Genomic DNA, 27,433 nt, shown 5'->3' on the forward strand with positions numbered 1-27,433 from the left:
AGCTTGTCAGGTGTAAGCCAGAATGACTGTGCTCCCAGAAGAACTGGTTCAACTTCCTCCTGCCTGGAGGGAAAAGTATAAAGCTAACTGGGAGAGAAGAAGGGACTTAGAGATGGCAGATTTCATGGAGTGTTAATTACACACCTTGTCCCTTCCTCTTTCTCTCTTCTGTGGGGTACGGAGGGTCATTGACCTGTTCTCTCTGCAACCCCGAGCAGGCCAAGGGGTCCCTGAGAGTGTCCTGTGGGGCTTGAAGGGTGATTCTAGAACATGAAGCTGGTGCCTGCTTCTTGCCAGGAGCTCCTACAAAGATTAGCAGCTGACAGATGTGCCTTGCCACAGCTGGGTATGAAAGAACCATGGAGTGGTGCAGGTGAGACAGATGAAGTGTCTGGATCCCCACCACATGGCGTGGCAAGCATGCCTGAGTTTTTCTGCAAGCCCAGGACCGACCTGCAGGAGTCATGGGGCAGTGGCTGGTTTGCAATCCTGCTCTTTCTCCGGGGCATAGAGTCCAAGTGAAGGAGGAGGAGGAGGCTGGGAAAGAGACTTGGCTGATATTGACTGAGATAGTAGTTTCTGAAGCAGATTGAAAGACACTGCTGACGTGGGCCAAGTTTGGTGGGTTGGACTAAATTTGGTTTTCCTACTGTCAAGTGGGAGTGGAAGCTTGTCAAAGAAAAGTGCGTGCAGATATCAAGGGAGTTTCATGTTTTCACATAGCTGATTTGTCATTATCCAATTCATAGCATTTAGGCTAGATTTGTTAAAGCTACAGTGAGGCAGTTCTTGGAAGCCAGGCTTTGATGAAAAGAACATGCCTTTCTAAATTCCAAAAGCTTCCCTTTACACAACAAGAACCCAGAATTTGGAGGGCTGAGCTTAGAGCTCAGGCGAGCAGGGACTCAGAGCAGAAAAGGAGGGCAAAGGACTGGCCTGAGGGCCTTGGTCCACCTGCTCCTATTGTGGTTGAGAGTCCTTAGGGAATGAGGAGGGGCAGCCGTTAGCAGGAAGCAGAGGGCTTTAGGGTAATCCCGAACTGGAACTTTCGCCATCACTGGGAACTGGGCTCCGGAGGGAGATGAGATCAGTTCCAGAAGAGAAGGGGAGTTACTGCTTGGTTTGCACGTTTGAGTCACAGAGTGATAGCTGTCTTACTGCTCACGAGCATTCAGGGGCCCTCCTGCTGGGAGCATTAGAGCTCCCTGCCCTACTGAACTGGGCATGGCTAAGGGACTTGCTTTGGCAAATGGAATGTAAGCAGGAATAGAGGGTGTCTCTTCCAGGCAGCAATGTTAAGAAACATGACTGGTCATCTTTTTTCCAAAAACTCTCCCTTTTACTATTGTGGAAGTGTGTGTTGAGGTGGAGTTTACGCCATCCTGGACTCTTGAGCAACTACGATGAGCAGACCTTCCTTGTCAATTTCTGATGAGCGAGAGGTAAGCTTTCTTCTTAAAAGCCACTGCAACTTTTGGCTTGTTTGTTACTGCAGCTTAATTTACCTTTTTCTGACCAATACACAATGTGAAACTTTTATCCCCACGCTGTCGTCTATATCATTCTATTACGTCAATGATCCTTAATTTGCTGAAGAAGGCAGTTAGATTAAATTCCAATCCAAGGAGGGAGCACGTGGCCCAGGGTTCTGCAACAATCTGAGGGATTACTTCCTCCCTTTTTTATGGCACCTGTTACTTCCTACTTGAATTGTAGTTATCGGTGATGTATTTAATCTCCTCCACCAGGCTGAATATTTCTAGAGGCTAGGAAGCAGATCTGCCTCATTTTGGAATGAAAAACTCATTCTTTACAGGGTCATACAAACTAATGGTAGAAATTATTGAAGAAGTTCGGTTAGTCTGGAACCATTGAAAAACAGAAGCACAATAGACATTTTAGACAACACAATTTCCTAAAATATAAGCAAATTCTTCCTGTTGTATTACAGAGATATTTATCATGTAGAAAAGAGCATTTTTAAGTGGCCTATTGAATGGAAGCTTTTGCAACTGTAAACTTTTCAGATGGGGGAAGAAAAAGAAAATAATAATAATATTATCATTAGCTAATGTTTATTCAATATTTACCATGGGCCAAATATTGTTCTAAGCCTTTTATACTTACATCCTCAGAACAATCCTACAAATTAGGTCCTATTATCATTCTCAATTTCCAGATAAAGAAAATTAGGCACAGAGAACTTAAGTAACTGGCTCAGGTCCATAGTAAAGTGATGGATTTGGGATTTGAATCCAGTCTGGCTCCAGAAATCTTACTCTTGACCTCTGTGCTGTACTGCTTAGTGTCCAGTAGAAATGTTTTTGAGGCTTCTTCAGTTCTCAGCTCGCTTGTCTGGAAGCTGCCTCTACGCACAGCTCCCATTAAAGGGTTGGGCTCAGGCCTCCTCCATAGCTGATTAGACTAGGGGTAGACTGGCCAATGGTCTGTCCAATGGAATATTAGTTTTTTTCCTCTAGAAAATTTGAACCAAGGAACACAGAGCCTGTAACGAATCAAGGTTTTTGTAAGGAAAAAATGACTGACTGATCTTCAAGCTGGACCTGTTTTGTTTGGCCCGTAGAGTGTTTTTGAAAATGTTTGAATCAATGGTGAAAAATCAAAAAGAGACTATGGGGAAGGCAAGGAAAAAATCATAAAAAGCTGTCCATGATAAAAAGTGGCGTGTGTAATATTCTACTTGTGTTTATATGTGAATAAGGAGGTGCTGTGCATAAAAATATGATCACCAAAATGTTCATGGTGGCCAGTGCAGAGCAAGGGGATTTCAGGTAATATTTATTCTTCTGCATACATTTATGTATCTCTTGAATATTTTACAATGAGCATGTATAATTAGGAAAACAATTTAATTTTAAACACAACATTGAGATTTTATATAAATCTCTGTCTTCCTCACTGCTGTTGAACTTGGAAAGACCTGGCATCCCTGGGCTCACATTTTCACATGGCAACAATGGCTGGGGCTGTCTTGGCTTCCTCCTTTAAATGTGGTGGCTACTCTCTAACCTCCACAACCTATTGTTTTCACACTTGACCTTGATTGCTCCTTGATATTTAATGCCTAGACCGGTTGGCATTTGAAGGGCCATTCTTTAGAGAAAGAACAATCGGACTTGGGGTTGGCAGCTGTACTGGGTTATGCGCAGCCTACAAAAGCCATGTAAAGTAAGGTAAACCATGTAAGCTAAGGATCTAGAGCAGTGCCATCTGGTAGAGCGTTCTGTCGTGATGGAAATGAGCACTTGAAATGTGAGTAGTGCAATTGAGGAACTAAATTTTATTTAATTTAAATTATTTTAATTAAAATAGTCACATGTGGGTAAGTGGCTACTATATTGGACAGGGTAGTTCTAGAGAGAGAGAGAGAGGGTGAGAGGGAGAGGGGTAAGAGGGAAGCGGAGAAGAGAGTTTGCTGAGGATGGAGTTATTCTGGAGAGAGCATCTATGCAGGACTTGCTAGTAGGTGGCCCAAAAGCCACTCATAGTCTACCCTCAGACTGTGTATTAGAAAAGAAGAAAGTGATGAGAAAAGGCATTAGTGCAAGAGGATTTCTTTAGAGAGATATCAGAGTGCTCTGCGTTTCTCCCCCTTTTCCTTTTGCTTCAAGTCAGGTGAAGAGGGATTCAGGAGAACTGCACGAGAGGGACGTGTTCCCTGAATCTGCAGGACTCAGAGATGGGTGCCTGGCTCTCTTTGGGAGGTGTCAATGGAGACACTGCTGAAGGTGCCCTGACTGTAGAGCAAGGAGAAAGGGCTACAGTGGAAACAGCCTGAGTTTGACAAAGGAGTATCCTTTGGGCTAGAGAGAACCCTCTAGAGGATGGCAGTGGGGTCATTATCTAAGGAGATGAGATATCTGCAACAGGAAGAAGTTTATGTGGGGTCTACGTCCAGAAACTGCTGCTGGAGTGAGGGAGTGGAAATGCACCCCGTGAAGGAGAGACCCAGCGGTCTGCACTGCCCTTCAGAGGGTATCGACCTCCAAAGACAGGGGCACCCGTCACCACAAGGCCCTTTCTTCCTTTCCCTTCCCATCTTGTCCCTGCCTGGTGAGGAGACGCAACAAAGAGAACAAAGACAAACCTCATCTCCTATTTCCACAGAAGGTTTCCTTTTAACGGATTGCCGTTTACTTAGGTGGGGAATGCTGAGGGAAATGTTTCACTTTTTGGGAGGAGGGATAAAGAATTCAGTTTGGAAAGGTGGATAGCGATTAGCCAGCGAAGTGGGAGGAGGGAGGAGGTAGACACTTGGGAGTTGTCAGCATAGAGATGGCATTTAAAATCATGGGAGTGGATGAGCTCACGTGGGAGTGAGTCCAGATAGGGTAGAGGGCTGAGCCCTGAGGCGCCCCAATATTTAAAGGCCCGAGATGGGCGGATTCACGTAACAGAGTGTGGCACATGGTGGTGCTCAGTAGCTGCTAATATGAGTTAGGAAATGGGGAACAGAGGTTTTCTAAGGGGGACTTTCCAATCCAAATTAAGTCCCTCTGGTTATCGTTTCTTACCTTTCCTTCATAGCACTTAACAAAACTTATAATTATATGGCTATTTGTATTGCAGTCTTCTTAAAGTCTGCTCTCTGGTTAGACTTCCAGTTCACGGGCAGTAGTTCACCACCACATTGTCCAGTGCTTGGCTTGGTCCATAGATGTGGCTCATTCGTATTTGTTGAATAAATGAATGCCAAGGGGACCAGAATATTATCTCTCAACATTCACTTCTTTCAGAAATTTACCTGGGAAGCTAAATTATACCCAAGTTGGTAGCAGCATGGAATCAGAGCCAGGGGCCTGGTCAGTGACTTTAGTGTCTGGTGTCTTGGAATTATGAGATCCTGTGGCATCCATCTCTACTCTGAGGAAGAGTCTACCAAGGGATCTGGGTGCTAAGTCCTTGGCATTTTTCTTGGTATCAGGCTTTCTCTTCCACGAACACACTCTTTCACCATGCAATTGAGCATGATGCAAATAGAACCACCGGATTCTGAAATTGTGACTAGAATTAGGGGGTACTGAAACTTCTCAGCCATTTTTTTCAGATTCTTGCCTAGGGTGGGCAATTTGTTTTAGTTATTGATTTTTTTTTTCCAATTTCATGTTTAGTCTTATCTCCAAGTTTGGGCAATATCTTGTCCCCACATATGCCAATGAGGCAGTGGAATAAGACTTGAAAATACTTGCTGATTTTGGCTTCCTGATGTAAAATTTGACTTTCTTTAATCTGTTAATGGATTCAGTCAAGGCAGAAGGTCTTAATTCATAAACAAATCATAACAAATTTTGAAAACAAAAAGCTAAATAGAGGCATAATAGTGTTTTTCTTAATGTTTCTCTCTTTCTGTTAATTACCTGTTGAGTCATATAAAGAGTTATAGCAAAAGAGCCAACTCTAGTTAAAGCAGAAATTAGCTGGTCATTCCGGCATATGTCCAAGTATAGAACTTAGAGTGTGTATTTGCTTAAAGTCAGTCCTGTTTCAGGAGGTCATTTGAATACTATTACAGTAGAGACTATGGAAAAAGTCTGGAAGAACTCAAAGAAGAAAATCATCTTTAAAGAAAATCTTAAGACTACTTTTCCATAGTTTTATAAATATTTTCATGAGAGACGTGCCCACAAAGCTTTGCCAGGCCATGGTCCGTAGTGGACACTCTGTGGTTAACTCCTGCACACTGCTTTTCTTACACTCTGTGAATTATGGGATGCAAAGTGACAGAATTTATGCAACTTTATGAAACATGCCAGAGCAATGTAGCATTTAAGCTAAGATATTTTAATGGCCCAATTTGTTCAGACTGCTTAAGGATAAAAAGTGATTTCGCAGGATGTGTTGCTATTAATCATCGCAACCCTGGTATTGAGTAGACCGTGGGCAGATGTTTTCAGGATTATACTAATAACAAAGGAAAACAACAGCCATGTTTTAAATAGTCAAATTTTAATTAGAGACAATTAATGTAACATTTTAACTTAGAATGAAAGGGCAAGATTAGCATATTATAAAATATTATAATTAATGTATTAAATGCAGATACAAGAATCTTCACTTTGCAATTACTCATTCTGCTTACAATAAGCAACTTGGTAACAGATTCCCACTGAACTTGGGGGAAAATGAAAGACATCGTTACTTAACTCTTGGTGTCTAGGAAGGAGAGAGAATAAGCTATATTTTAAGAGACCTTGGAAAAAAGTTCATTTTAAAAAAATGCCAAGACTCGGGTTTATTATTATTCTCCTGGGGCACACACTTTGAAATGATATTTTCACACAACGTAGAATCTGAAATTTGACTCCTGTCATAGCCACAAAATGCTGAAGGTCCAGATCTCACAGGGAATAACATTTAAATATTAAATGTCTATGTCCGAGGCAGAGATGACAAGAATAAAAACGATCCCATTTCGAGTGAAATCTCTGTCCTCTTTGTTTTTTAAACAGGGTTAAATTAGCATTTTTGTTCGGTTTGGCCTGAAAGAATATGAAATAAATATGATAAGAAGCAAAGAGTTTAGAACTAGAATGTTCACATAGTCAAAACGATTCTCCCCTTCACGGAAGGCCCTCCTTTTCATGGAAGCATAGGAGAGTTCTTTATAGGCTGTGGGACCAAAACGACTGGTCCATCAGTCAAACTGGATGCTTAGTGCAGTGGAAAAAACCAATTATATGATGAACTAAATTTTTCACTTTGCAACAAATTGTTGGGACGTCAGAGAAGTGGTCTCACAGGCATCACTGTTTGGCCCTTTCCTCCATTTTTAGGAGCTGTATCTTACACAGACCAGTCCCCGGTGTCCTCAAGAGCTCCAGCCTCATGGGGCTACCTTTTCCTGAAATATTTAAATAAGATTAGCCAGAGTCCCTACATCCCATGTGTTAGAGCATTTGAAGAACACACAAAAAATAGCCCCGTTTTCCTTAAGTTTTAAATTAGTGGAGAATAAATACAAGTGATTATATATTATCTATACATTCAAGTGATTGCAGAAATGGGCCAAAATATCTCCCAGAAAAAGAGAAGGCTCTGCAACAGGTCCAGGTTGCTGTGTAACATGCTCTGCCACGGGACCTAGCAGATCTGATGGTGCTTGTGGTGTCTGTGTAGACTGAGATGCTCATGGAGTCTTTGGCAGGCCCTATAGGTGAATTATGGTTCACGCCCCCATTAGAATTTTGGAGCAAAGCTCTACCATCCTTTGTAGATGGCCAGTCCTCTCTTGAGAACCAGCTTATGGCTTGTGACGGGGCCTTAGTAGAGACGCATCACTTGGCCATGGGCCACCAAATGAACATGACTTGCCTATTATAAACTGGGTGTTGGCTGGCCCACCAAACCATAAAGCTGAGCATGCAGCACAGGTTGAGTAGGTCCTGATGGCACAAGTAAGTTGAATGAGCAAGTGGCCCAGATGTCTATGGCCTCTACTCTTGCTAGCTTGCTTCCTCTTTCTCAACTCACACTTTTGGCCTTATGGAGAGTTCCCTATGAGTAGCATTGACTGAGGGAGAAAAAAATTCGGGCCTGGTTTATAGATCTGCATGATATGGTGGCACAATCCAAAGGCAGACAGCTCAGTACTGCTGGCGCAATCTGAGGTGGCACTGAAGTACAGTAGCGAAGGGAAATCCTATTGTTGGACACTTCAAGAAGTGCATCTAGTTATTTATTTTTCCTGGAAGAAGAGGTGACCTGAGCTATAGCTCTCCACTGATGCATGGACAGTGGCTAAGTGGCTAAGACAGTGGCTAACAGTTTGACTAGATAGCAGAGTTATGGACTGAATGTTTCTGTCCACCTAAGAAGAAATACAACTGGAAAATTGGTGACAAGGAGGTGTGCAGGTGGATTTTTCTGAATGGTCACAGAGCAGGAAGATGTTTGTCCCATGTGACTCTCATCAAAAAGCAACCTCAGTAGAGGAGGATCTTAATAATCAGATGGAAAGATGTCCTGCTCTGTGGATGTCAATCAGGCTTTCCCCAGCTACCCCATCCTTGCCCAATGGGCTGATGAGCAAAGTGGCTATGACATCAGGAATGGAGGTTATGCGTGGACTCAGCAACGTGGACTTCCACTCACTAAGGCTGATCTGTTTGCAGTCACTGCTGAGTGCCCAACCTGCCAACAGTAGAGACCAACTCTTAGCGCCTGCCATGGCACCATTTCCCGGAGGGTGAGACAGCCACCTGGTGGCAGGTTGATTGCATTGGACCACATCCATCTGGGAAGAGGCAGGTGCCCTCAATACTTTTGCCAAAACCACCATCTGTGGACTTACATAATATGATTCCCATCAAGGTATTCTTACAGCATTGCTCCTGGCCAAGGAACTCATTTAATAGCAATTGCAGTGTGGCAACGGACTCGTGCTAATGGAATTCACTGATCTTACCATGTTCCCCATCACCATGAAGTCGCTGACCTGATAGAATCCTGGAATAGCCTTTTGAAGATTTAGTTTCCATGCCAGCTGGGTAGCAACACCTTGCAGGGTAGAGATAAAGCTGTCCAGGATGTGGTGTATGCTCTAAATCAGTGACCAATACATGGTGCTATTTCTTCTATTGCTAGGATCCATGGGTCCAGGAAAACCGTGTAAAAATGGGAATGATTTCTTTCACTATTACCCACAGTGAGCCACTATTTGTTGACGTTCAGCGTGGGGTACCAGTCACTCTCAGAGTTCACGCAGGTTGTCACTGATCTGCTGGTGCATCTTGTCAGCACAAGGCAGCAGCCAAGACCACAACTCCTCTATCTCCTGCTGGATCACCTCCTTCAGCTTCTCTGAATCCTAAGCCAGGTGTGCGTGCAGCTCTGTGGTGAAGTGCTGGCTCCTTCTGCAGATCACCTGTGTTGTCGAGGTAGGAGGTAGCAAGAGAGAGATGAGGGCTCCAGTTTGTCCTTGCTCTCCCCTTTCCATGTCCACCTTTTCTTCATGACTGCTGGTCCTGAGGCTCTACAGAGACTTCAGACCCACAACAGACAGGGAGGCAGCTGCCTTCCAGAGAATTCCTTAACAGCTCCCACAATTGTATAAGGTGTAATCCCTGTGGCAAATTCCATACAGTGCTTCTTCTTGTCTGACAAAGCCTAAGTGACTCGCATCCCTCCGACATCTCTGGATTCCCAGGGGAGGTCTTGGTTCTCTTAGTCACTTATTGATCTAATTTCCTGCTTCTCAGAATTTTCAGATTCACTGTCATCTTGACTCCTGTGTCTGTTCCCTTGTCTGTGCCCTGAGTCAATCAAAACATGTGGCACCATGTTTTCTGCTTCATTTACCTCCGACATCCCTCATGAAAGCAGGGAATTTCATAAAGATTTTATGGTAAAAATGGGAGTTGCATCGAAGCAAAACACCTATAGCAGATTACTCAAAACTGAATATTATTCATCCCTGTTTTGCAAAGTCCAGCTCCCTGGCCTTTTGCCAATTATCATTTTTTTCTTCTTCCTTTTCTGTCATCTCTGTCTCTGTAATCTGCAATCCCTTCCTTGCTCCTGGCAACTCAAACTTCCCTTCATTAAAAAAAAAAAAAAAAAGTAGAACAATTCGGCTCTCTCATTTTCCTGTCCTTGATCATGCCATTGTCTGCTTTCCCTTTCACAACCAAAGAGGCCATTGAGAAAAGACCATTTTCTCTTGAAGAGCAACTTTGCTGCCAGTTAAAAAATATACCCCCTTGTTGCCCCACTCCATATCTTGAAGTATTTTATATAGATCTCCATGGAAAGGGACACCATATTCTCCGTCATCCTGTCACAGATTTACTCTAAATCAATTTTATAAAAGCAACATCTTAAAAGAAAGATCGGCAAAACGATTGTGTTAGGTAGGAGATGTAGGCTTTGCTAAGAAACGACTTTGAGGAGGTTGTGAGTTCCAGGCAGTGTGTAACAGCTGTGGGTTGCAACATTTTCCCTGGTGAGTTGTTTAGGGTGCAGTTGTATATAAATTTCAAGCTATGCTTCTAAAAGCTTTCACCTAGATAGTTGATATTTCACTTCCTTAAAGTAAAAAGGAAACCCCAGGCTGTGCTTTGAGATGTGAACTTGTGGGCAAATTGTAGCCCGTCATTCTCGCCTTTGGAGACGTGCATGTTTGTCAATTTTTAAAATACAATTTAGGGAAGCAACAGAATTGTAGAAAATTAAGATGTTTAAATTCAGAGAAGGGGGAGAAAATACGGAAGGACATTGAGGAAGCTGGGAGAGTTATTTTTTAATTTATTAAGACATGAATATAAGCACCTTATTTTAGCTAAAGAATGATAGTGGTAGCCATGTTGAGTTTATCATTTTATCATGAATCTTTATATGGTCCCATAGATTTCCGGGATATTTGAAGAGACTCTCCAAATTGAGAGACTGATAGCATTTCATTGCCTCTTTGCTATTTTTGTGCTACTGGTCGAGAGCCTCATAATAAAGTTTTAAATTTAATTTAACAAATTAAAATAACGAGTGAAAGGGAAAATGTACCAAATCAATACTTTCTCTGCCTCAAAACTTCTGTTCCTACTCTTCCCTGTAGTGGAAGAAAGCGGTAGACAAGACATCCACACGCTGAGAACATAAAAATCTGTAATTAGAATCTCACCAATCAAAAGGAAGTTTCTCTTTCACTTATTTTTTACAGAGTTCTAGTCGACACACAACATTGTGTAAGTGAGTGACTGAGAGATCGAAGTGGGCTGTCATGTGCTCTTGGAGCTTCAGTGATGGAGAGAACATGAAACCGGTCTCTGGCCCCTCAGAGACCTTGGGCTAAGCAATAAACAAGGGACTCCTTGCCTTCCTCTAGTCTCGCTGGTCGTGGGAGGAACCCTGGGGTTGCGTGAGAAATCTGAGCTGTGGGTAAGGCTGCTGGAGGACCTAGAAGACCAAGGGAAGGGGTTTATATAATGATGAAGGAAGGCCAGTCCTTGGACAAGAGAGCTGTGAACACTCCCTAATTAAGTGTCCCCAATCAGGTGGGGATGTCTGTGTCCCCAGGAGGAAATTGGAGGGAAGAGGTTATCTAATTTTTAATCCTTCAGTACAATTGGACCAGGCTGGTGTTGGACTTTCTGATGGAGCCTGTAATTTACACCCTCTTCCGTACCAAACTCTGAACCAGTCGAGAAGCAGACACAGGAGTCAGACAGGAATTAACAAACAGTTGAAAAACTAAGCTAAACTAACAAACAGTTTAAGCTTAGGCTTAAAGCTCAGTAGGTGAATGTGGCTTGAGCCACACACCCAATGGACTGCGAAGAACTCGTCCCCCTGCCCCTCCTTGCGCCACCCCCACCCAGCCGTCTCCAGATCATGAGACCTACTTGCGGAGCATCAGAACAGACTATCTGGGGTAGAATCCCAGCTTTGCCACTTACTAGCTTATTCGCTGTGTGATTCTGGGCAAGTTACTTTTCCTCTCTGTACCTCAGGCTTCTTGGCTATAAAATGGGGATAACAATCTAAATCATAGAGTTATCGTGAAGATTAAAATGCTTAGAACAGAGCCTGGCACAAAGTAAGCTATGATTATGATGATGATGGTTATGTTGGGATAGACAGAGCAGACACTTACCCAGCCAGCTGTGTGGAGGACTGGGATCTGCGTCAAGCCCAGGGAGACAGGTCACGGGTGAGCAGTGACAGGAACACGTTAACTCACCCAATGGGGAAACCTGAGCCGGTGCATCTTAGACTTTTGCCCCATCATCAGTTAGATGACTCTTGGAGAGAGAGGAGCCTGTGGGTGTGGGAAGTGCCAGCTCTGTGCACTGAGACAGTTTCTTCTAGAGTGAGTAGCAGGTGCTCGCCCTCGGCATCTTGTCCACTGACACGGGAGGCTGTAAGTACTGGCCTCTAGTGGGTGTGATTTTACAGTCCGTAGGATCCCTTGGTATAGGATCACGGTCCAGTTGCTGCCTCACACAAGAAGTTGTGTCTGGACATAGGACAGGTGGGACATGAGCAATGCTGCAGAGATGGGCATGAGTGGGGGAGGGGGACAGGGAGGGCAACTTCTGATGGCACAGAAGTTCATGGACAGAACCCAGGAAGTATGTGGACCTGAGGAGCAGGAGTGTAGACTCTTGGCCTTCATAAAAATGTGTCTCAAAATCTTTGCAAGTCGCCAAGTTTATAAAGACTGCAACAGTATATAATCCTTCATCCCCAAACAATTCTATTTCCTGACCTAAAATCATCATCTTCCTAGAACTCTCCTTCTCTGCCATTCCTGACTCGAAGAACTGGCTTTCATTTGGAAACACATTCCTTTTTGTAAAATACCATTTTTCAGGTATGAACAAATGGCATTGAGAGTGGATCTTGGGTCGTCAGCTGAGTTCATTCACCAGCTAAATAATTCAGTCCCACACAGTAGCCTTTTAGAGTGTGTAATTCAAATTAGTGTCTGAACGATATCACAAACCACCACACGTCATGGGCCTTTGTGGACACTTGAAAATAGTTCAGACTGAGAACACTGAACTAGATTTATTTTTGAGCTCATTCAAAGCTGTGAACCCAATCTCCAGGTTCCGGGTGTCTACAGCTCATACGCAGATTCCAAAACCAAGTTCCACATCCTCTGCCCCCAAACCTGCTGCTCTTCCTGGGCGTCCTACCTCAGATGCCAGAAATACAACTGCTGTTGTCACCCTGCATTTCTCCTTTCCATGTTGTCTCTGTTGACTCTGTCCTCCTCCGGCTGCTGACCCGTGCTTCTGCTCCCCTTTAGGGCAAAACTTCCCAGAAGAGTTGTGTTTTCACCATCCTGACTTCCTCACTTCCTGTTTTCTCTTGAGCAGGTTCCAGTCAGACTGTCATTCCCACCGCCGCGGCTTGGTCACCAAATCTCACTCCTCAGCAGCACTTGGCACTCTCCTCACTCCCTCCTCCGGGGGAGCCTTTCTTCTCTTGGCCTCCTGGACACCTCACTCTTCTAGATCTCTCGTCTCTCACTGGCTATTCCTTCTTAGGCTCTTTTGCTTGCTCTTCCTCCTTCTTTTCTTGAATCTCTACATTGTGGAATTACACAGGGCTCAGCTCTCGGCCTCCTTCTCTTTTCTGTCTACCCTTTATCCCCGAAGTGATTTGATTAGTACTGTCTACACCCTGATCCCTTTTCCATGCCTTCCAGATTTGCTTTCCCAGCTGCCCACTTGACAACTACACTGGGATATTGAATAGTCATCTTAGACTTAAGATGGCCAAAGAAAACCTTGATTTCTCCCCAAACATGCTCCTTCTCCAGTGCTTCCCATCTCAGTAAATGACATCACCATTTCCTGCTCAGGGAAAATTCTTTGGCATTTGCCATTGCTTTCCTTCATACACTTACATCCACTTCATTAGCAGACCCTTTCAGGGCTGCATTTAAAATACATTCCGAATGCTAGCACTTTTTACCACGTCTTCTGCTTCCACCCTGGTCCAAAATAGCAGCACCTCCCTCCTAGACCACTTCTACCACAGCCTGTAACTCATCTCTGCTTTCTCCCGACAGTCTGTTTTATACACTGCAGCCACGGTGATCCCTAAAATTGTAAATTTGATCTTGTCATTCTCGTGTTTTGCTTACTGTCTACCTCCACTGCTAACTATATCATAGCAACCAGGACAGCACCTGGCACCTAGTAGGTGTTTAATAAGTATTTGTTGGGTCAAAGAAGGAAGAGGAGCATCAGGCAGGGTGTCTTTATGCTCAGGGCATGAACTATCCTGTGATCCGGTTTTCTCCAATAAGACAGGTGATAGTTTTCTTTTTCAGTTGCCTGAGGAGGTAGGTATCTCACTCCTTTCCTGACCGCCAAAGAGAACTCTGCATGGGTCTGCTTTGTTTCTTCTCTTCTAAGGAAGGCGGACCCTTGCCCCCAAGAGAAGGAAGCGGATTTAAATAATAAGGGAAAGAGAGAGCTGGAGGTGCTAGGTAGGAGAAAAATTGCAGGATCTGTGTGTTAAGAGAGAGTTTTGGGAGAAGGACACTCTGAAGAACATACACTTGGGAACACGCATTTCAGATGATTTCTTCAGGACAGAGTTCCCAAAGTGAAATTACCTGGTCAAAGGATCTAGACATTCTTGAGGCTCTTGATAGCAAATTGCTTTTGGGAGAAGTCAGACCACACACCTCCTCTTACCCCGGCTCCAGAAATGTAAGAAGGTGCCCGCATGTTGTCGGTACTTTTTAATATTTTATAACTGAAGAAACGGCATTTTGGAGAAGGCAAGTAGTTGCACAAGTTGGTAAATACCCTTTCCATCCAACTCCAAATGATATGCTTCCCCTTACACAGCAGTGTTGAGAACCAACAGAAAATGTGAAAAGATTGGCCTTCGACTCAGGACTGGGTGTCCTAGGGATAAGCTGGGGACTGGGAGAGTGGGCTGGATTCAGGCCTCAGGGATGTGAGGAGGGCGCAGACATTCTTCTCTGCAGGCTGGGGAACATCCAGACTCTTCCCTGACTGCACTTCTCCAGGCTGCTTTCAGCCAACCTTCACGTTCTAAAGCTTAACCTTGTCAGGCTTGATGATCAACAAGGTTGCAATGAGTATTCATAGAAATTGGTATAGAAGTTAATGTCCAGATCCGCATGAAACGCAGGCAGAAATGAAGACAGTGACACTTACCAACCTTGACAGAAGGGACAAAAGTCTAAACTCTACAAGGAAATCTTTGTAGCCCTCATCAGTGTGGAGCTGCATATTGCAAACAATACATGCATTTTAAAATCACAGGATCTAAGCATTATGGAAATGACAATGACAACTTAAGGAGAGTGGTTGTCACTGTAGAAAGATGCTTAGAAACATGCACTGCTTTTCAGCATCTTTAGGAAATGCCCAAGTCCTTGGTTTTAGGTACTTTCTTTTGTAAGTTTATAAGATTTATCTCAAATCTTAGTTTCTGGATATTTATGGCCAATTATTCATAAGTGGAAAAATGAAAGGTGGAAAGGAAAGACAAATTTTTACAAACGATTTCTCTGTACTTTGTGAAAAATAGTGATATGGGACACACTCATCTAACCTAGAGGATGATCTTTATTTGAGGCACGGAGAAGAATAGATAAATTCACAGTATACAAAGTGAAAAAAATTCCCCTTAATGAATATTCAAAATCTACTCACTAGAAAATGTCAAGTTTTCTGGTTTTAGTTGATTTTGGGTGCTTGGTTTTGTGAGTGATATGTGTGTGTGTGTGTCGGGGGCGGGGGTAGTCTGCTCTTTTGCGCTTCACTGGTGTGGGCCTGTATTATCAATGCATCCTAGGTGCATTGTGTTGTCAATGCAGCCAACTGAGGACTGATGACTCCTTCTCAGGGTCTCTCTAGGCCTTTCTGTGAGAAAGGTAGCTTCTAGTGCCTTTACTTTGTCTTCTGCCTGGAAATGGCTAGGAATCTATTACCAAAATTATGGGAAATACGTTCAGAAAAGAAATTAGCTAAAAACACATTTTTATTCATATAGCAAAAAGGCTCTTCTCTTTGATAATTGGTATGGCCAATAATAATTATTATTGCTCATATATATGTTTTTTCATTGAATGTTAACAGCAATCCTATGAGAAGACATGGCTGTTATCTCTATTCTATAGTTAAGGAAACTGAAGCTTGGAGAGGTGGAGGTGACTTGCTCATGGCTACACAGCTAGTGAGTAACGAGGAGGGACACAGGCCTGGAGCTTCTGAGATGAGACGATTTGCTCTTTTGGTCCCTTCACGTTCCCATGGTTTAATCAGGGGTGTATTATTGAAGTATTCATGTTTTAATATTATTTTATTTCATTATTATTATGCTTCACCCAAAAGATGAAGGGGCTTTAGTCTTGTAAATCAAGTATTAGAATGTGTTTCTAGCTAAAAATTAAAAAGCCAAGAGGTGTGAAACTAAGACCCTGAGCTGTGACCATTAGGATGTGAAAACAGTAATCCAGTCCAGCTGGAATTCAATGAGAATAAAGGAGAGCAATGTATCAGGTAAGAATGTGTTTGGCTATAAGTAATAGAAAAATAGAAAAATCTGACCACAGTGACTTAACCAAATAGGGTTTTATTTTTTTCTTGTAACAAGAAGTCCAGGGGCTGGCCCTGTGGCCGAGTGGTTAAGTTCATGTGCTCTGCTGCGGCAGCCCAGGGTTTTGCTGGTTTGGATCCTGGGCGTGGACATGGCACTGCTTGTCAGGCCGCATTGAGGCAGTGTCCCACATGCCACAACTAGAAGGACCTGCAACTAAGATATACAACTATGTACTGGGGGAATTTGGGGAGATAAAGCAGAAAAAAAAAAAGTTTGGCAACAGTTGTTAGCTCAGGTGCCACTCTAAAAAAAAAAAAACAAAGAAGTCCAGAGGTGAGCAGTCCATGGCTGGAAAAGCATCCTCACAATGCACCAGAATCCCAGCTCCTCCTGCCCTCCCATCCTGCCATCCTTCACATGGGGCTTTTGTCTTAAGATTTGTTGCCTAATGATTGTGATCCAGCTTTTCCATCTCTAGCTCTACATGCACATTCCATATCCGAAGAAGAAGGAGCCAACCTGTTTGCCTCTATGTGTTTGTGAAGGGATGCTCTCTCCAAAGACTTCCTTCTGCATCTATTGTTCAGAACTGGGTCTCAGGACTATGCTAGCTGCAAGGGAGTCTAGGAAGGAGAATATTTTCAGCTAGGCCCACTTCCATACTGAACAAGATCAGGATTATGTTAGAAAGAAAAAATAAGGGAATGGATGTTTGTTGAAAAAGAATAATGTTTTTGTTTTTTGTTTGGAGAGGTTGGGAGTAAAAGTGTGAATGGATAGTAATGATTGAAAATCACTTTAACCAAATGCTCAGTTGGGATAGGCTGTGTGGGGGACTGGAATTGGCCACCCCAAGATATGTCTCTTTGGCACGAAGATTATTTTGGGCTGGTTACTTTTAAAAACTCCAGACAGGAAAGAAACTCTTAAAAGTAGAATTTATTCACCCTTTGTTAAGAGACATTTACATTGTAAAGGAAATCTCCATCTATAAAGGTGTCTCCCTCTCTGTACCAGGAAGGAGGGATGACCTTATCTCTAGAAACTCTTATCAATGTGGAAGGCAAGGACTTAAATCTGCATAGTAATCTTACCCTTGTTTACTGTACTTGTCTGGTAACCTCCCATAACTGACTCCCTCCACCCCCAACATCCTCCTTTGTCTTTAGCTGAAGATAATATTTAAGGTGGTGGCTTCGGCCAATTTGGTGAGTTATTCAGGTTGCCTGAGCCTCTCTCATGTATACATGTTATAAAGCTTTGTTTAATTTTCTCCTGTTATTCTGTCTCATGTGAATTTAATTCATTCTCTGGCCAGAAGAACCCAGAGTGGGTAGAGGAAATGTCTTCCTCCCTTACAGCTGTGAAGAGTCAACTAGGCCATTGTACTTGGGAGTGTTCTAATGAATGAGGAACTGATGGGGCCAGCCTGGGCAGGGCTCACTAGTAACTAGCACTGAAGAGCAGGCAGAGCTAAGTGGTGGATGGTCATAAGAGGTTATGGAAGCAGGTGGAGCCCAGTCAGGAAATGACCAGGAAGATCAACACTAAGAGAAAATGCCAGAGTCCTTAGGGCATACTTTTTAAGGCCAAGTCAAATAGTCAAGGTGGCTTCTGGAGGCCAGACTCTACCTTCCCGAGAGGCAGTGTCTAGCCTGTCTTGAAGTGGTCTTGTTTGTAAGCTGCCCACTGACACAACTCAGAGTGTCTCAGGAAACTGGTCTGTTGCTCAGCAAAAAAGTGCCACATGCTGCTAGTTTTTTTTTTTTTTTTAATAGTAATGTAGATTATTGCAGGAGCAATACAGCCATGATGCTGGATTTTGAGCAAGAAGACCATGATTATACAATGCCCCATCTCCTACATTCCATTGCTTGCAGAACTTGCATCTTGGAGTTGTCTGCCCAGTAGCAAATTGCCTTCAGCTTTTCCCTGTGTCCCCTGTGAAGAACACTAGGCCCTTGCAGCATTGCTGGCTAGTCACCGGGCAGTACACCTGTGGCCATAGAATGGTGAGGATGGCTGGGGTCTTGGTCTGCGACTCTGTTCTCCTTAGCCCCATGTTCAGGCCATCAGAGTCACATGGAAGTACAGTAGAGCCCACTGCCACAGGAGCTGCCTTCCCTGGAGTGGGAGCTGGAGCCATGGGGACCCAGCCTGCTGAGAGGCTGGCTGGGGCCTGTACTTGGGAATAATGTGTGGGAGTGTCAAGCCTCAGGCAGGCTTCAAAGATGAAGGGCTGACATCTTTGACATGGGGACACTGAAGGAGAAGCCAGGAAAGAGAACTGAGGCACAGAATTCGAAATTGAGGAGGAGAGTCTTGTCATTAGATATGCTATTCCATAAGAATAAGATCCAGTTTTTAGAAGCCAAAGTCTAGGAGACCAGAACCACTGGGGGCTGAGGAAGGGACGGGTGCTAGGCCCTAGAAGGCACAGTTCTGAGACAGAGTCAGGTGGTGTGAGTGTCAGCTTGGGTGGTGGTGGTGGTTGGTAGTGGGCCGGGTGGGGAAAGGTGCTGGGGGAAGGTGTTGAAAAGGTGTAGTTCTGGTTATCCCCGTGCTGAGGCTCATCTGTCTTACAGAGGTGGTGTGATGCTGGCCACTGTGGATATGTGGCACCTTCACATGGTCAGCAGGGGCTGTGCACTTAGACTCTAAGGAAAGTGTTGGAAATTCTGCCATTACTAGAGAAGTACTTTCTAATCCATTTGGTGTGAGGTGTGGTCCAATCTCTATATGCCTCCCTCCCCTTTTCCATTGTTTAAAATGGAGACATTTCCTACTTCATGGCTCTTAGAAGAGATGTTATGGGTCTAAATGAGATTATGCAGTTCTTGGAATTCCACTGAGGAAACAGCTATGTAAATTCAATGTATTGTAATTCATGACATGTGTGGTTGAGCTGAAAACTCTAACTACTACCCAGGCATGCAAACCATAAATTAGACTTCCCATCCTATGCACAGTAATACTCTTTCTTACAGTAGAAACCACAAACCAATTTTGCCTTGTAGAAAAGTGCTCTCATCCAAAATTTTTAATACACATTTTAAATGCTGGCTCAGTTTTACTGTGAAGTTACATCCGAGAAAAGTAATACCATCAAGGAGATGTCTGTTTTACATATAGGACCAGACGTGTTTTATATGCTCACTAGGAGCTGATTATGAAGATCGTCAATCCAAATGATCTAACAACTTTCATTTTCACATCGTAAGTTCAATTAAGAAATGATTTTCAATAATACGATTGCAAGTATATTACATTTCTGAACCTGCATACATGCTGTGGGCATTATCTGATGTTTTTGATTACTCTTTAATTCTTTAACAGACACAGTTTTTTCCTTTGCAAATGCATTATGGGTAATTTATGTTGTTTTGACAGTTTGTTTCTTTGATATAATTTGCAATTCTGCACCAGAGTTGTAATATAATACAGTTTAGATAAACAGCATAAAAATACAAAGGTTATCTCCGTAAAATGATTCATATTGCAAAATAGGGACTTCTGTAAAATGAAAAAAAATATATTGCTATTAATCACACTTTTTGTATTACTTTTTTCCTTGACTGAGATTTGTTGCATTTACTATTGTAACATATTTCCAAAACATATTAGTTAAATGGAGCTGAAAATCACGCATGCATATTTTATGGAAAAAATGTGCAGATATATTTTCAATTTTAAGCTATAAACTATGGCTTTTCTTGGATGATTAAAATATTCTGGCCCATTTGAAATGAGCTACATAATAAAAGTGACGTGCAATAATAATTTTACAATGCTTAGTAATACAAAGTGCTTTATCTGAAAAATGCCTTTCAAAAGGTTTTATGCATAATTCACGCACTTCTGTTCTGTATAGAAAACAAGTGAGTGATATGCAAGAGAAGTCAGAAACTGAAAAGGATTTGGAAAAATAATTTAAAAAACCAGACTTGGAGATTTCTGCCTCTGTTTGCTAGAATTAAGACGTGGTGACATGTTGGAAGGTTTTATGCTGTTGGCAACTCGGGGAAGTAGGAAATAGTGACACAATGGAAAACGCTAGGTCCAAACTTTCTCTAATATAGGTTTTCTGGGTTAAAAAAAGGGGTACAAAGGGTTTTTGAAGTTTGTTGAATATGCTTCCTATTGTCAATTTGTGTCACTGAAGGGAGTTGGCCCTTGCTCACACAAAGGAGGAGCTTTTACATCTTCAACCAGACACCTGCCAGAAGTACCTTTAACATGCAAAGTAGCCAAGGGAGCCGGCCTGCTTCTAGTCACCATCAAAGGCGAGCAGCTGAAGAAAGATGGCGCACACCCTCCTGGCGCTGCCCCGGAGCCATCCCTAATGAAGAGACAGGAGAGCCCGCTTAGAGCATTGTAATGTTCTTATTAATGAAGATCGGGCTATTGCTCATTGAGAATCATCCAAAACATTAAAATAATTTTGAAAGAAGCTTACAGTGTGCAAAGAGGCATGGAAAATCAGCCCCAGTAGGAACAGATTAATTACTAATCCACAGTGGAAACCATGACCCATAATTTTTTTCTTTCACCTGAAGACATGGTTAAATAATGGCAGATTAAAAAAATTATGTAATAACCAATGACTAGATGTCCAAATGTTATAAAATTCCGGAATATCCTAATTGGCTAATCCAAATATCCTCATCGCTTCAGAAAGAAAATTAAGTATGTTGCTGGTCGGTTATATCTACCTCACACCATAATTCTGTTTGGGTGAATTTTTGTTCGCAATTGATGAAGGTTTTGGTCATATTGGCTAGCTCATTTGAGTTGGGCAGCCTTAACTCCTTCATTTTGACTCAGTCCCTCGTGAACAAATTTCTAACAAATTACAAACAAATTTGTAAATTTGGTGCTTCTCAGAGGTCGCTTTCTTAATAACGTGATTTTTAAAAAGGCATAAATAAAGCACAAACCTGCTGAATGTGGTCTGGATACAATCTCACCTGAAGGCTGTTTTGTATGTGGGCGTGAATCACTTCATCAGGGCCTTAGAAAATTAGAACAGAGCTTTGTAAATAGCATCCCAAAGGCTTGTTTGTGAGAAAAGCTGGTTGCTCTGGTTTCTATGGCCTTATTCTATTCCTGCTTGAAAATCTTTAGTGGCACCCATGTCCTAATGGCATCCCTGGTGATGGGTGGAAGAGACGCAGAGAACAGGACAGAGAAAAAGGGGGTATAGATATCACTCTCGTTCCCTCCATGCTTTTCCTCCTTCTGGATTTGGCTTTCTCCTTGACCCTGACATCTTTGTATTGAGGAGTCTACAATCAACACTTCTTTGGGAGACATTCTCTGTAGCTCTTACATCAAAACAGAGTAAACAGTGGCACTCAATAAATCTTTGTTGATTGGCTTAACCTTAGAGAAAATGACATTGCCCCTTTTTAACACAGCCTAAATGGACAAAGGATTTTTGTTGTACTGGAGTAATATTTACAATGTGAAATGATGCAGGCTTGGCGAGCCGAGGAGTCGAAAGAAAGATTTCTTGGACTCTCAAGCTCTGGTAGCAGTGCTTCTTTCTTCAGAGAATAGCATGGGGATAGGACCCATGGGCAGTAAAGAGCTGCAGACATGGGGACAGGACCCATGGGCAGTAGGAGCTGCAGACATGGGGACAGGACCCATGGGCAGTAGGAGCTGCAGACATGGAGACAGGACCCATGGGCAGTAGGAGCTGCAGACATGGGGACAGGACCTATGGGCAGTAAAGAGCTGCAGACATGGGGACAACACCCATGAGCAGTAAAGAGCTGCTGGCATGGGGACAGGACCCATGGGCAGTAAAGAGCTGCAGACATGGGGACAGGACCCATGGGCAGTAGGAGCTGCAGACATGGGGACAGGACCCATGGGCAGTAGGAGCTGCAGACATGGAGACAGGACCCATGGGCAGTAGGAGCTGCAGACATGGGGACAGGACCCATGGGCAGTAGGAGCTGCAGACATGGAGACAGGACCCATGGGCAGTAGGAGCTGCAGACATGGAGACAGGACCCATGGGCAGTAGGAGCTGCAGACATGGGGACAGGACCCATGGGCAGTAAAGAGCTGCTGGCATGGGGACAGGACCCATGGGCAGTAAAGAGCTGCAGACATGGGGACAGGACCCATGGGCAGTAGGAGCTGCAGACATGGGGACAGGACCCATGGGCAGTAGGAGCTGCAGACATGGGGACAGGACCCATGGGCAGTAGGAGCTGCAGACATGGGGACAGGACCCATGGGCAGTAAAGAGCTGCAATGTGTTGAGAGTTAGAGTTAAATTTATAGGGCATAGGTATGTGAGGTATTTCTTTACAAGACAAAGGAAAGATCATGAAAAAAATCGTTAAAATTTTATCAGTGCAGGCGGAGTCTGGTTATCGGGTGGTCCTATAACTTTGGATAGAAATCAGGTCAGATCAGGTCAGGACGTCCTGTGCTTCCCGGAGGATGATATAGATCCGTATGTAGGGCAGGACGCCTTGGACTTCTCTCCCTGGGGCAGCCTTGATCCTTATCCAATATAGCTTAAATGCTAAAGGTGTATTTTACCATAGATTATCTCTGGTCTATCTTTTTTGTAAATTGAAAATGAGACATTTCCGTTGAAGATCACTTTGTTCCCTCCACCCTTTGTGTATGACCCTCACTTTTGAACGAGACTTTCTGGAACCTTTAGCTGAATTTAATCAACTGTGAAAAATCACTTGTTTAATGTTGCCTTTTTGCCATCTGTTATCATTTATTTTGGTTTTATCTTTTACCCAGAGCAACTCCTTAGGAGAGCATTACGTGGGTGAAAATAAATAATTGTTGGTTGATTGATAACGATTAGAGTGTGTGTTCTGAAATTGGAGGTTAAATAAAGCCAATGCCCCAGCTCTAAAGACGGCGTGTGAGGGGTTGATTTGATAGAGAAAGACCCCAATCCAGCCGAGAGGGCCAGGTGAGATGCCTGGAGGGCTTTGGACTGCTCTTGATTCCTAATCTACATAAATTACTTTGGAACTGACTGTAAACTAGTTAAATGGTTGGCTGGTGACAAAAAGATGAAGAAAATAATGAATGCATCCTAGGCAGCACAAAAGATTTAGGCGGATTTGTATCAGCTTTGTAACCAGACTGACACGTGGGAAATAAATTTATTGTTGCTAAACATTGAACATTACTCCTGAGGATAAAGCAATGAACAGAAGTAAAAATAAATAGCATTGAACTAACTCGAGCAACAAGACTTTCAAACGAACACTCCAGAGAGGGGAAGGAAGGGTTTTTCTCTAACACTGTCTGGATAACGTAGAGCCACAATTCACCTATGCACTAGCATTAGGCTAATTATAATTGCCCAGATGGCGGGTCAAAGTGTTCAGTTATACCCAACTCATTGATTCTTTCCTCCCAAATTCCAAAGAAAGCCTCCCTACCTGTTAAAGTATACACACCAAGATTTTATATCCCCAGGCTTTTAAAAACATAGCCAAAAATTATAATACAGTTTGGGTGTTATTAGAAAGGTTTCAATTCAGCATCTGTGTTCAGTGGTGAATAAACCCATTAGACTTTGAGATATTGCCTTGGAAAACATGAATGACAATGAAAAGTATTAGTTTAGGGAGCAGCCTCCCCAGGAAAGAGTCAGAAACTCTCATCACTTGAGACACTCAAAATAGGCATCAAAGGTACCAAGCAAATCACTTTCTCTCTGATGTAATTCTGAACATACATAGTCAAAGAAATTTATTCTTATTTTGTCGATGTGTTTCTCTCTTTCACTTTACCACTAAGTACGTTACAAATCAGTTGTGAACCTTACAGTAAACCTCTTTTTCCGTGTCTTCCCAATAGGTCCTTGCCGTCATAGATGAATTGTCTGGGTCAATGTCAGGTTAGTCACTTACCCAGGGATTGAGTCTCAAACTCTACCTCTCTTTAGGAATAAGACTAGTTTTTTGGGAACTTCCTACGAAATGCATTTGTCTCTCTTCATTGAGACACACACTGAGCACCTGTGCCTTTCTCTCTTACTGATGCACAGAGGTGGATCGGTCTGATTGAAAGAGAGACTTGGAAAGGTGATGTAATGCTTTATGTTGGCATCAGATCCAGGTGCTATGTTGCATTGGGGATTCTAGTTTTTTTTTTTTTATTGAGTTATTGATAGGTTACAATCTTGTGAAATTTCAATTGTACATTAATGTTTGTCAGTCATGTTGTAGGTGCACCACTTCACCCTTTGTGCCCACCCCCCACCCCACTTTTCCCCTGGTATCCACTAAACTGTTCTTGGTCCATAATTTTAAATTCCTCATATGAGTGGAGTCATACACAGATTATCTTTCTCTCGCTGGCTTATTTCACTTAACATAGTTCTCTCAAGGTCCATCCATGTTATTGCAAATGGAATGATTTTGTTCTGTTTTGCAGCTGAGTAGTATTCCATTGTATATATGTACCACATCTTCTTTATCCATTCGTCTGTTGCTGGACACTTAGGTTGCTTCCACGTGTTGGCTATTGTAAACAGTGCTGCAATAAACATTGGGGTGCACAGGACTTTTGGGATTGCTGACTTCAGGCTCTTTGGATAAATACCCAGTAGTGGGATGGCTGGATTGTATGGTAGTTCTATTTTTAGTTTTTTGAGGAATCTCCATACTGTTTTCCATAGTGGCTGCACCAGTTTGCATTCCCACCAGCAGTGTATGAGGGTTCCTTTTTCTCCGCAACCTCTCCAACATTTGTTGCTATTAGTTTTAGATATTTTTGTCATTCTAACGGGTGTAAGGTGATATCTTAGTGTAGTTTTGATTTGCATTTCCCTGATGATCAGCGATGATGAGCATCTTTTCATGTGCCTATTGGCCATCCGTATATCTTCTTTGGAGAAATGTCTGTTCATGTCTCCAGCCCATTTTTTGATTGGGTTGTTTGATGTTTTGTGGTTGAGTTGCGAGAGTTCTTTATATATTATGGATATTAAGCCTTTGTCAGATATATGACTTGCAAATATTTTTTCCCAGTTAGTGGGTTGTTTTTTTGTTTCAATCCTGTTTTCATTTGCCTTAAAGAAGCTCTTTAATCTGATGAAGTCCCATTTGTTTATTCTTTCTATTGTTTCCCTTCTCTGAGAAGGCATGGTGTCCGAAAAGATCCTTTTAATACTGATGTCAAAGAGTGTGCTGCCTACGTTTTCTTCCAGAAGCCTTATGGTTTCAGGTCTCACCTTTAGGTCTTTAATCCATTTTGAGTTTATTTTGGTGAATGGTGAAAAAGAATGGTCAATTTTCATTCTTTTACATGTGGCTTTCCAGTTTTCCCAGCACCATTTGTTGAAAAGACTTTCTTTTCTCCATTGTATGCCCTCAGCTCCTTTGTCAAAGATAAGCTGTCCACAGATGTGTGGTTTTATTTCTGGGCTTTCAATTCTGTTCCATTGATCTGTGCACCTGTTTTTGTACCAGTACCATGCTGTTTTGATTACTGTAGCTTTGTAGTATGTTTTGAAGTCAGGGATTGTGATGCCTCCCGTTTTGTTCTTTTTTTCTCAGGATTGCTTTAGAAATTCGGGGTCTTTTGTTGCCCCATATGAATTTTAGGATTCTTTGTTCTAATTCTGTAAAGAATGTCATTGGGATTCTGATTGGGATGGCGTTGAATCTGTAGATTGCTTTAGGTAGAATGGACATTTTAACTATGTTTATTCTTCCAATCCATGTACATGGAATGTCTTTCCATCTCCTTATGTCGTCATCCAATTCTCTCAGACAGGCCTTGTAATTTTCATTATATAGGTCCTTCACTTCCTTAGTTAAATTTACCCCAAGGTATTTTATTCTTTTTGTTGTGATTGTGAGTGGTATTGTGTTCTTGAGTTCTTTTTCTGTTGGTTCATTACTGGAGTATAGAAATGCTACTGATTTATGCAAATTTATTTTATACCCCGCAACTTTGCTGTAGTTGTTGATTACTTCTAACAGTTTTCCAATGGATTCTTTGGGGTTTTCTATATATAAGATCATGTCGTCTGCAAACAGCGAGAGTCTCACTTCTTCCCTCCCTATTTGGATTCCTTTTATTCCTTTTTCTTGCCTGATTGCTCTGGCCAGGACCTCCAGTACTATGTTAAATAAGAGTGGTGATAGAGGGCATCCTTGTCTCGTTCCTGTTTTCAGGGGGATGGGGTTCAGTTTTTGCCCATTGAGTATGATGTTGGCTATGGGTTTGTCGTATATGGCCTTTATTATGTTGAGGTAGTTTCCTTCTATGCCCATTTTGTTCAGAGTTTTTTTTATCATAAATGGCTGTTGGATCTTGTCAAATGCCTTCTCTGCATCTATTGAGATGATCATGTGGTTTTTATTCCTCAGTTTGTTGATGTGGTGTATCATGTTGATTGATTTGCGGATGTTGAACCATCCCTGTGTCCCTGGTATGAATCCCACCTGATCCTGATGTATGATTCTTTTGATGAATTGCTGAATTCTGGTTGCCAAAATTTTGTTTAGAATTTTTGCATCTATGTTCATCAGTGATATTGGCCTGTAGTTCTCTTTTTTCGTGGTGTCCTTGTCAGGTTTTGGGATCAGAGTGATGTTGGCCTCATAGAATGTGTTAGGAAGTGTTCCATCTTCCCTAATTTTTTGGAATAGCTTGAAAAGGATAGGTATTAAATCCTCTCTGAAAGTTTGGTAGAATTCCCCAGGAAAGCCATCTGGTCCTGGGGTTTTATTCTTTGGGATGTTTTTGATTGCTGTTTCAATCTCTTTCCTTGTGATTGGTCTGTTCAAATTGTCTGCCTCTTCTTGAGTGAGCTTTGGGAGATTGTAGGAGTCCAAGAATTTATCCATTTCCTCTAGGTTATCCATTCTGCTGGCATATAGTTTTTTGTAATATTCTCTTATAATCTGTTGTATTTCTGCAGAGTCTGTGTTATTTCTCCTCGCTCATTTCTGATTTTGTTTATTTGAGCTTTCTCCCTTTTTTTCTTTGTAAGTCTGGCTAGTGGTTTGTCAATTTTATTTATCTTCTCAAAAAACCAGCTCTTTGTCTCATTGATCCTTTCTACTGCCTTTTTCATTTCAATAGTATTTATTTCTGCTCTGATTTTTATTATTTCTCTCCTTCTGCTGACTTTGGGCTTCATTTGTTCTTTTTTCTCTAGTTCAGTTAGGTGTGCTTTAAGGTTGCTTATTTGGGATTTTTCTTGTTTGTTAAGATGTGCCTGTATTGCGATGAATTTTCCTCTTAATACAGCTTTTGCTGTATCCCATATGAGTTGCTATGGCATGCTATCATTTTCATTTGTTTCCAGGTATTTTTTAATTTCTTCTTTAATTTCTTCAATGATCCATTGCTTGTTCAGTAGTGTGTT

General features: G+C 42.4%; 1 long non-coding RNA gene across 1 annotated transcript in view; it reads left to right on the forward strand.

The window, feature by feature from the left end:
* Positions 1-1,095: 1,095 nt before the first annotated feature.
* Positions 1,096-27,433, forward strand: part of LOC111774013 (uncharacterized) — a 354,148-nt gene continuing 327,810 nt past the window's right edge. The window contains exon 1 of the long non-coding RNA XR_011439794.1: positions 1,096-1,442. This is a non-coding gene — a long non-coding RNA (uncharacterized lncRNA). The remainder of the gene's footprint in view (positions 1,443-27,433) is intronic.

This window comes from Equus caballus, chromosome 6, assembly GCF_041296265.1.
Source record: "Equus caballus isolate H_3958 breed thoroughbred chromosome 6, TB-T2T, whole genome shotgun sequence".
Taxonomy (NCBI): Eukaryota; Metazoa; Chordata; class Mammalia; order Perissodactyla; family Equidae; genus Equus; species Equus caballus.